The 10,425-nt window shown below is 37.2% G+C and overlaps 1 pseudogene; it reads right to left on the minus strand.

The window, feature by feature from the left end:
• Positions 1 to 8,946: 8,946 nt before the first annotated feature.
• On the minus strand, positions 8,947 to 9,777 carry LOC132422154 (AN1-type zinc finger protein 1 pseudogene; annotated as a pseudogene).
• Between the last annotated feature and the right edge of the window lie 648 nt (positions 9,778 to 10,425).

Below are 10,425 nucleotides of genomic sequence, written 5' to 3' on the forward strand. Positions count from 1 at the left end.
TGGTATACTGGCCTTTACTTTTCTAGTATTCAAAGAAGACAACATTTCTGTACCTACTATATAAGGACAAGGAATCATTATAATTAGGTTATTTTCTCTTTAAATATTCAGATAATAAGTACAAAATGTTTGGAGACTATTGAAATTATCTCTAGTGTTTAAGTTTGGGACAGTCATAAAATGGCATCTACTGACTGGTAGGAAACTATTTTTCAGATCAGTTTGGTGTTATTGCAAGTATCCTGTGGGCAATTTTATTTTACTGTTTGAATTTCACCTTAGGATTTTTGCCTTTACTCTTGACATTTTTTTTGTTTTGTTTTGGCAAGGAAATATAGGTACAAGTTTCTGAACCATGGACATTTTAAAGGAATGTGTAACTGATCCAAAACTTTGACACCAACAACGATGCTTGAATATTATGGCACATACATGGTAGTACCTAATTAACACTTGTGCCTACAGTGTCTCCATGCTCATAGCATGCCATTCTTACTGATTTTTTACACTTGCTTTAGAAAGTGTTGCATGGCATTCATTCAATATACCTTTTCTATTCAGGTTCATTATTTGGTAAAGTATTTGTTGGTGTACAATTATATGTGCTTTACTGTTTTATGACTCATCCCACTCCATGGATGACCTCAAAACTATGTAGTATTTCATCTGGCTTCTTTCTTGTTTTCTTCCCACCCACATCTCACAACTGAATCTTTCTTTCTTTGCTAACATGTACTTTGAATGCCTTTGACACAAATAGAAAACAAGAGTCATGGTAAACAGCACACCAGAAGTCCAAGAAATCTATTGTCTATTCAGTCAAGGAGTGCTAAGAAAGGAAGGTGGTCACAACCAACAAACATCTTATCTGGTGAGCTCATGAATGGTTCTAGTTAGAATAGAACACAGTCCATTTATTTGCCTGGCCAAGGCCTGGAAGTAAACATAAGGTTGCTAGGTATGGGAACAGGATAAGGGGAAGAAATAAAAGTGGTTTAGTAGAAAGACGACAGAATTCTAAGTATGGCTCTGACACTAAATAGATGTTAGATGAAACAAATTTTACTTAAGTTTATATTCTGATCAGTATTTTATGAAATTACTGGATTACTGAGTTTTAGCATCATTCAATTTCAGATTTGGAAAGGGGTTCAGTGGTTGGCTAATCCAAATCTGTAGTATAAATGCCCCCCACAATACCCCTAATAACTGACCAGCTGGCTCCTTCAGTGAAAGAGAATTCAGTACCTACTGAGGCAATCTATCCCATTTTATATAGCTCTAAGTCAATGGGTCTTAAACTTTTTTGTCTCAGGACCCATTTATACTGTTAGAACTAACTAAACATCACAAAGAGCTTTTTGTTTATATGGGGTATATCTATTGATAGTGATATTAGGAATTAAAATGAGGCATTTAAATAATTAGTTCATTTAAAATAGCAACAATAAGCCCATTAGATATTAGCATAAATGTTTTAAAATTTTAATAATTTTGAGCTAGGCACAGAAAAACTTCTACTACATAATCTCACTTATATGTGGAATTTTTTTTTTTTTTTTGCGGTACGTGGGCCTCTCACTGTTGTGGCCTCTCCTGTTACGGAGCACGCGCAGGCTCAGCGGCCATGGCTCACGGGCCCAGCCGCTCCGCAGCATGTGGGATCTTCCCAGACCGGGGCACAAACCCGTGTCCCCTGCATTGGCAGGCGGACTCCCAACCACTGTGTCACCAGGGAAACCCCTGGAATTTTTTAAAAAGTTTAATTCATGGAGACAGAGAGTAGTATGGGACCAGGGACTGGAAGAGGTGGGGGAAAAGAGGAGATGCTGGCCAAAGAGTACAAACTTTCAGTTATAAGATGAATAAATTCTGGAGACCTAATGTACAGCCATAGTGACTACAGCTAATAATAATGCATTGTATACTTGAAATTTGCTAAGAGAATAGATCTACAGTGTTCTCACAACACACACACACACACACACACACTAACTGTATAAGATGATGGGTTTGTTAGCTTGATTGTGGTAATCATTTCAAAATGCATATATATATATATATATATATATATACATATATATATATATAAAGTATGTTGTACACCTTAAATACATACTTTTTTTCTTTTTTTTTTTGCGGTACGCGGACCTCTCACTGTTGTGGCCTCTCCCGTTGCAGAGCACAGGCTCCGGACGCGCAGGCTCAGTGGCCATGGCTCATGGGCCCAGCCACTCTGCGGCATGTAGGATCTTCCCAGACCGGGGCACGAACCCGTGTCCCCTGCATCGGCAGGCGGACTCTCAACCACTGTGCCACCAGGGAAGCCCCTATACCATTTTTATTTGTCAATCATACCTCAATAAAATTGAAAAAAATAATTATATTAAAAAAAATTATAGTGAGAAGAATGAAATGGTTTAATCTCTTTAATGTCTAGCTTAATAAGGGGTTCTTATGTCTTCTTTTTTGTGATATGACACGTCAAGTAGCCTCTGGAAAACTTCAGTGTTCACTTGCATGAAAATGGGGATCTAAACGGCAAATAACATCCTAGTATTATTTAAATATAGTTGTGAACTAGCAGACCCTCTGAAAAGGTCTCAGATTGTGCTGGGACTCCGGATCACATTTTGAGAACCATTGCTCCAATTATTTACACAGGATTTTCTTTATTTTGAGTTCATATTATCCTTCTACTTGAAAGGTCCTTGTACTAATCTCAAGAACCATAAAGAATAAGTGTGATCTCTGTTTCAAATGATCCCCTCACTCAAATATTTTATGACAGCTATTTGTTCTCCCTGTATCTTTCCTTCAGGATAAACTTTCATAGTTCTTTCAACTAATTATCATGTGAAAATTTTCAATTTTCCACCTTAGTTATATTGGGTTGGCCAAAAAGTTCATTTAGGTTTTCTGAAACATCTTCCGGAAAACCCCAAATGAACTTTTTGGCCAACCCAATATTATCCTTGGGCCTACTCCCATTAGTCAGTTGTTCTCTTCGTGCATCAATTAGGGTTGAATACAATATTTCAGGATAGTCTGAATGGTGCAGAGAGAAAATCTTAACCTGGATTTCATACTTCAATTAATGTCTCAAATTAATACATATTTGATCCATATTTTAACTAGCTGATGTTTAGTCAAATCTTTATTTTGCAATTTTTTTTTTTGCTGTATGAGGGCCTCTCACTGCTGTGGCCCCTCCCGTTGCGGAGCACAGGCTCCGGACCTGCAGGCTCAGCGGCCGTGGCTCACGGGCCCAGCCGCTCCGCGGCATGCGGGATCCTCCCGGACCGGGGCACGAACCCGCGTCCCCCGTATGGGCAGGCGGACTCTCAACCACTGCGCCACCAGGGAAACCCTATTTTGCAATTTTGATTTAAGTGGATTTATAGAATTTTTTAAACCTATGTCATCTTGTTAGATATGGATCATGGTTTTAGTTTGTGGATCCTGATGCTGTTATACAAAGTATTCATAATATTTATGGCAGATATAATGCAACATGCACCAAATTGCTTTATTTTCCTCCTGGGCATACAGCAGAACTACATACTGAACTCCTGTTGCATCTAGGCATAGGACTGAGTTTTGATCAGTGGGATATAGGCAGAAGTGCCCTATGATCTGTTTCAGTGCTGGCTAGAAACATGCAGTGCAAAGGTGTACTCTCTCTCCAATTGACTTGTTGCAAAAAAAGACCTCAGAGAGAACAAAAAGTGGATCCCTGAGTCCATCATTTGAAGGAGACATTCCAGGAGAGCCTTCTGAAGAGGAAAATTCACACTGAACCTTCCATGAGCCAGAAAGAAACTGTTATTTATTGCTCTACGCTCATTGAATTGTTTGATAGCCTACATGTTCTCAGCTTCTATTAAAATTCTCTATGGTTGACATTAGTCTGTTATTCAATCACTGTTTTGCCATAGTCAGTCAATCAAAAAGGACTGTACTAAGGGCTTCCCTGGTGGCGCAGTGGTTGAGAATCCACCTGCCGATGCAGGGGGCATGGGTTCATGCCCTGGACCAGGAAGATCCCACGTGCCGCGGAACAGCTGGGCCCGTGAGCCATGCCCGCTGGGCCTGAGCGTCTGGAGCCTGTGCTCCTTAACGGAAGAGGCCACAGCAGTGAGAGGCCCGTGTACCACAAAAAAAAAAAAAAAAAAAAAAAAAAAAGGACTGTACTACCTCAACAATACTAAGAGTACTAACTGTACTGTCATTTACCCCATATTTATCATATCCACATGAATATAAGATAATTTTTGGTAGATGGTATGGTGAAATTTAGATAAATGATGAGTGATGCTTACATCATAGAATAAGTTGGGATGTATTCCCTTATCTTTGATTTTCTGAAAGGGTTTATGTAGAATTGGTATTAGTTCTCCCTTAAATGCTCAGGAGAATTCACTATGGAAGTCAATGGGCCTGAGGTTTGCTTTGTGGGAAGATTTTTAACTACAAATTCAATTTCTTTAATAGACCTAGGCTTGTTTAGAGTATCTATTTATTACCTCTTAAGAGTTCTTTTGTAATTTGTCTTATAGGTATTTTGTTCATTTCATCCAAATGTCAAAGTTTTAGGCGTAAGGTTTTTTATAACTGTATCCTTTTAATATCTGTAGAATCTGTAATATCACCTCTCTTGTTCCAGATATTGGTGCTTTGTACCTTCTGGTCAGTTTGGCTAGAGATTTATCAATTTTCTTTATCTTCTAAAAAAAAATAAGTTTTGGTCTTATTAATTTCTCTATTGTTTTCCTGTTATCTATTTCATTGATTTCCTTTCTGGTCTTTATTAGTTCCTGTATTGACTTTGCATTTAACTTGTTCTTTTTTTTTTTTTTTTTTTACAACCAAAGGCACATTTATTTAACAGTATCATTGGCGGAAAAAGCATAAGGATGTTTCTATCAATAAGGTTTGATGTCTGGAAAATACTGTCTTGTCTTTGTTTGAGCACTCTGACTTTGACATTCTTTATTTCTTCAATGAGTCTTTCTTGCCTACCTTCAGAATCCCACAATTGAATGGTCAGATTTGTCTCCCCGTCTTCATCTGTCACCAGGTTTATGGTAAAGTTGGTAACATCTGATAAAGTCTTAGTCACATTCACCACTTGGAGCATTTTAGGATCTTCTAGTTGTACAAAGAGGTAGCTGGAGTTTGGCTGTTGACCTCTGTAACTTGACCTTACAACGACAGTTTCTTCAGTCTTTGTGAAAAATAGTATTTCAGTCTTTTCTATGTTCAGAAAACTGAGAAACGATTTCCTTGCCTCCCCAACAGTCACAGACGACAAAAGCAGGACCATAAAAAGTTTTCTAATCATTTTGAAGCCTTAAATAAATTACATATGCAAAACCATTTAAATAAACTAAAGAACGTTCTTCATACAGGTGTTCCAGTGATGGTCTGAGGTTGTTAGGTAACAGTTGTTTCTGCTAGATCAAAGTCCAGTAGGAGGGACTCTTGTACTTTTCAAACAAATACAGAGCTATCTAATGAGTGACATAACGGTTTAACCTACAGTTACGAAATGTCAAAGTCATAGCATTTAACAGGTTCAGTTTATCACAGCAGAAACTTAATCTTTACTCCTGACTTCATTTCTGCCACTGGAAAAACAGCCTCCTACTTATTTGATTTTAAAACCTTAGTGTCATCTTTTTTTGAGTTCTGTTCCTTCCTAAGGAAAATCTACACTAAAAGCAGACAGGATCCAAAAATTTTAAATAGATGTTGAGGAGGCCTAGAGGTGGGTGTTACTATTTTATTCATTCAGGTCAGAATCAAGTAAAAATTTACTGAATATGTGTTCTAGGGCCCTGAGCTAGGAGCTGAGTATACCACAGTAATCAAGCTAGGTGACTCGTCCCTCCTGGAGCTTAGCCTTGGTGGCTCTTCATCATTACTTAGGAAACTGCAGAGCCCATACATTGGCCTTGCAGCATCCTTAGGCTAGTTAGGGTTTTCCCATGACTCTAAACAGTGATGGTATCAGTTAGGCAAAAACTGAAACGGTTTGTGGTGTCCTTAGGTAGAAAAAAAAATTCCTGGATGGTTACCAGATAGCTTGGCAACCTAGGGAGAGCACATAGCCAGATCCATGGCCAAAGGTACAGCCTAGTTAAGGGACCACTGCTGCTGGACACTTGGACCCTGACACAATGAGGCAATCGAAGCCCACTGACTAATTCTAATCTTTTATTCCTTCCTAGTAACACGACTCCTTACTCACAGCTATGGCAAGGATATTCAATTGACCCAACTTAGGTCATATGCCTGTCTTGGAATAAGGAAGGAATAAGGAAAAGAGTCAGGCTTTTTGAACTTCAACCCACAGATTCACAAATGCTTTCTGTTTCCCAAACAAGAGGAGGGGCTTCTGATGCTAAGCAGAAAAAGAAAAAAAAAAAAAAAAAAAAGAACAACAAAGAAACCCCACTACAGTTATCTACTACTGAGCCTACAGATCTAGTAGTCTCTGATCATATAATCATTTCAGCAGATCCTTCCTGTAATCATGACACAATCTGTGTCAGATGCAACAATGACAGTTACACATTAAGTATTTTAGATCATAAAATGTTTGCTCCTCAAAAATTGTCAAAGCAATTTTTATTGGATATTTTTACAGGTTTTTGAAATTTTGACTTATGTAGGTTAATCTTTCAAATACAATAGACTTTATAGTCCATCAATTTTATTTCCATGTACCACACTGAGAAAAACAAAATACACTATACCAATGTTGAAAAAGGGACTGGAACTAATGCTTCTGTGATATTTCAGTTAAGTTCCCAGAGAACTTCCCTGGTTTAAAAAGACAAAAAATAAACATAAGACAAGAACTTTATGAAACCAAAGCTATCTTTACAGTTATGTGACCAAATATCTTAATTCACAATTTTTGTCGCCCAGGTCAAAGAGGTGAGGAATGTAAATTTTACTTTCCTCAGATCCTTCCATCTGTAGCCTTTACCCTTCTTCAGGTTCTCCAAGGCTTCTTATCTGAAAACTGCCTGGAATCAAATCTGACAAATCTGGGAAAAATCTAGTAATTTATTATTCATGTGTATTTACTGGCTGATTATATGAAGCTTAAGCTCATTTGTATCATACCGTAGTTAGATATTTATCTGAATTTAAAACATTTTTCTACTTGTGGGTTTTCTGCTTGTAATTCTAGTCGCCTGTGAGCAGGTAGAAAGATTCTAAGGAGGGGTGGGGACAGCCAACCCTAGAATTATATTAAGCGGACTCAACTGAAAGCCCTAAAAGAAAGCCTGAGAAAGATGTCTGATTTCAGAGTAATTTGGAAACGAGACACTGGGGGGACTTCCTCTCGTGCCCACAATCTTGTTCTCTTTAGGAGACTTCTCAGGCCGGATCTCCCGTCCATAGAGCCTCCAAGAATGCTGGCACCTGTGTCTCTTACAGACTAGTTTGCTCCACTATTTGGGACCAGATGACATAAGTCCTTCCCTCCATGCTGCTTTGTCTCTTTTCTAATCATTGACAGGACCTCTTCTTTAGTCTCAAGTGTAGCTCAATCTCTGTTCGCCTTACTTCCCTTCTTTTCAACCCACATTGGTATTTTTTCCAGTATGTTTAGCTTCAGTTCAATTCATGAGACATGTGTTGGTCATCTACCCTGTGCAAGTAATTATGCAGATGCTAAGGTATTTGTATTAAAACTTTCTGGTATCTGGGAATATATTTAAATATTATTTCTACTTCTGGTCTTATGGTTTCTGATAAAAGAGCTATTAGAACATAGCTATACTTACTATATATTCTTTGGCACTTGCCACGCTGCTTTGTATTATAGTTTTAAGTACGTATACATCTCTTCATTGTATCCACCACGGCAGTTAGAATCAAATCCTTACATTTAGTAGGTACTTGAATAACTAGGTTAATAAATGAATGTATAAGCAGCTGATAGAAGTCAGAAGTTATCTCCATTCACTGCATGAAAATAATATGAAGAAAGAATTGAGATGAAATAAACACTGTGAGTTTATTCCTTTAATTAAACCTAAAGCCACTATCCCTGTCTATCGCAAAGTAGGAAAGGGACAAATAACAAACAGAAATAACTTCTATTTCTTCTCTATAGTAGTACTTTGCTGAGTATAGATAGAATACATCAGTCAGGAGCATTAATTTTAATGTGTTGGTAAAATGTAGTTACTTTTGGCATGTGTTTTGCTTTGGTATATATATAAAGGACTTGTAATGTAGTTTAGCTATCCCATCTTTCTTCTTATCTGTACTATATGATACAGATAAAATGGTGAATCCTACTGGAGGGAGTTTTTTAATCAGAGATATGCCACAAAGCACTTAGGTGACAACAAGAAAATAATTTTCCCTTCCTAGGCCTGAGACTCCTCATCCACAAACTTTGAAGAGTGAGTGAGATGACCTCTAAGTTTCTATGATTCATGTATACACATCAATTTATACATCATGATGTAGGTGGATACTAAGGCTCCATGATGGTAGGCTTGGTCATGTGTCTTGCGTAAAGCAAAAGTGATACATGTTATCTTCTAAGAGCCATCTCTTTCTTCTGCCATAAGAATGGCAATGTCCCCAAAAGGGGTCATTCCTTCATATTAGATTCTGGAGTAAAGACAACATGGAGCAGAGTCACAGCCAATCAAAGCCAACATTAACCAAATGAGAAATATATCTTTGTTGTTGTTAATATAGCATAACCTAATAAAAGTTAATTAGATAAGAGAATTTGCTAAATGTCAGTTCATAGTTAAACCTGAAAACACAAAAATTCAAATCCAATTTAATAGAAGACTGATAATGTAAATTATGACATAATATGAAATAAAAAGCAAGTTTTAAAAATAAAAAATACATAGTATTTGTAGTAAAAGAATTTGATTAACAATGAATTTTCCTCGTGATTTCTAGCTTGGCTCCCTGAATGACTATTCCAAGTAAGAATCAACATTGTTTAAAAACTGTTCTTCATCATTCAGATATTCCAAGATAATACTTCCACCATTGTATAAAGGACAATCCTCCTTAGCAATCCAGGTTTCCAAAATATGATCCAAGGGTAAGGCTTCTCCTGAGGTACTATGACATAATCTCAATTTCTTAGGTGTTAATTTGTTATTGTCATTTTTAAGACTGGCTAAAGAAGCTGCAAAGTCTATGACCCTTCCAATGCTCCACTGCTGGCGAAAGAACATTGGCTTACTCTTCTCTTTTCTCCCCTTAGGTAAGAAAACCTGAAAGTAAATTCTTTCCGTCTGTGGCAATGATTTATCTCCATTAGCATGCATCTTTAATTTCATCAATGCTACCTTTGCAGCTGTTTCACTATTTTTTGCACCTTTCCGTCGTTTACTTGCTGTCTCTCCTCTCTTGGAATCAATAATGTATTTAACAAGTTTCTGAGTGGCAGCCATATGAGACTTAGGGATTTCCAGTTCTTCACATTCATGATCTGACTGATGACGATGTCTCAGGCAAAAATTCTTCTCACGATAAGGACACATAACTGGCACAAGCTCTCTTTCAGCACAGTCCTTGAATGCGCATGGGTAAGATGTATGTGTATCTGACTTCAGTCTCTCAATTACAGTAACCTCAGGACAGCTATGTGACTCCCTGCTCCTGTGTTCAAGGCAAAATATTCCTGAACAACCATCACATACAAATGGAAGAAAATCTTGCTGCCGGCACTGTTCCACCCGGCAGTGCCGCCCAATGTCCAACTCTGCCATCTCCCAGTGCCACGAGCTAACTTGTTCTTTATTTTTCAGTTTCTTATGGTAGAAAGAAAGAAACTGAAAAATAAAGTTTTTTTATATAAAAGTAAAAAAAACTTGAAGTCACTGATTCGAGACCTTTCTTCTTTTTAATACAGGCATGTTATAAGCACTGCTTTCGTAGCATCCTACAAATTCTGATGTTTTGTTTTTCATTCAGTTCAAAATACTTTCTTATTTTCCTTTTGATTTTGTTTTTGACCTATGGGTTATTTGAGCTGTGTTATTTGTTTTTCACACATTTGGAAATTTTCCAGATATCTTTGTTACTGATTTCTGATTTAATTCCATTGTGGTCAGACAACATATTTTGTATGACTTGAATCTTTTAAAAATTATTGAAACTTTTTTCATGGCTCAGGATCTGGTCTATCGTGATAAATGTTCCATGTGAACTTTGAAAGAATGTGTAGCCTACTGTTATTGGCAAGAGGTTCTATAAATTTCAATTAGGTCAAGTTTGTTGATAGTGTTGTTTGAATCTGCAATACTCTTGATTTTCTATTTGTTCTATTAATTATTGAGAGCGTAATTGAGAGCATATTAATTATTCTGAGCATAATTGTGGATTTGTGTATTTTTCCTTGCAGTTCTATCAGTTTTTATT

The sequence above is a fragment of the Delphinus delphis genome, chromosome 3 (assembly GCF_949987515.2).
Source record: "Delphinus delphis chromosome 3, mDelDel1.2, whole genome shotgun sequence".
Classification (NCBI taxonomy): domain Eukaryota; kingdom Metazoa; phylum Chordata; class Mammalia; order Artiodactyla; family Delphinidae; genus Delphinus; species Delphinus delphis.